The 823-nt window shown below is 35.8% G+C and overlaps 1 protein-coding gene across 1 annotated transcript in view; it reads right to left on the bottom strand.

Annotated features, from left to right (window-relative positions):
• Positions 1 to 823, bottom strand: part of gxylt1a (glucoside xylosyltransferase 1a) — a 14,833-nt gene that overhangs the window by 6,926 nt on the left and 7,084 nt on the right. The window lies entirely within an intron of this gene.

Consider the following 823-nt stretch of genomic DNA (forward strand, 5'->3'; position numbering starts at 1 on the left):
GCTCTTCCCAGCTCTTAAGATATGTTATGAGGTTACAATACATGAGAATGCAAAACAAATTTACTGATCAAGCAGAAATAACTGAATATCTGATTGGTTAGAGAGGTCAATCCCACTCCAAAACCTTTTAGAAGCCGATATCTCTGCACTGCTGCCAGTGTTATTCAATGAGTCTGGGTCACAGCAGGCTTCGACAGCACCTCTCCACATTCGGTTTAAAAGCATATTTCTACAACTAAAATATTTGAAAAAGTTACAAACTGTAGCTTTAAACATCAAAAGGTGCTTCCTGTCAAAGAACCTTAGACATTAATAAATACTGGTCACATTCTGTTAAAGTATTAAGCTATTTGTTCAAATCCCGTGTAGTTAACAAGTACCTGAAAATAAAGCTTTTACCCTTTTCCACAATATTCTTCTGTAACAAAAACATTACTACAAAGCCCATATGCAAATCGTACTAAAGAATTTTAATAAATACTCTTGCTAATAGCATATTGAAGTACCCTGGTGTGTTTCTTTTTTCACTAATTTTAAGTTCTCAAAACAAAAACAACCTGATTGTCTGTAATACAGTAAATGTTATTCTTGTCAGCTATGAAATCTCTGCAGGGCAGTCAATCAGCTTCAGTTAAAAATAAAAAAAGAAAGTTACACCAGTCAGCCTTCCTCATTTCCACAGGCTTGATATGCAGTTTGTAAACAGATGATAGGTCGGTGTTGACCCGAGTCTTGTGGCTCATTATCTCCACAGGAGTGAGCAAATCCAAGTCTCTACCTCTAGAGACACAATCATAAAATGGTATTAAAGTAGTGATGTGGT

This window comes from Monopterus albus, unplaced genomic scaffold, assembly GCF_001952655.1.
Source record: "Monopterus albus unplaced genomic scaffold, M_albus_1.0 scaffold7.1, whole genome shotgun sequence".
NCBI lineage: Eukaryota > Metazoa > Chordata > Actinopteri > Synbranchiformes > Synbranchidae > Monopterus > Monopterus albus.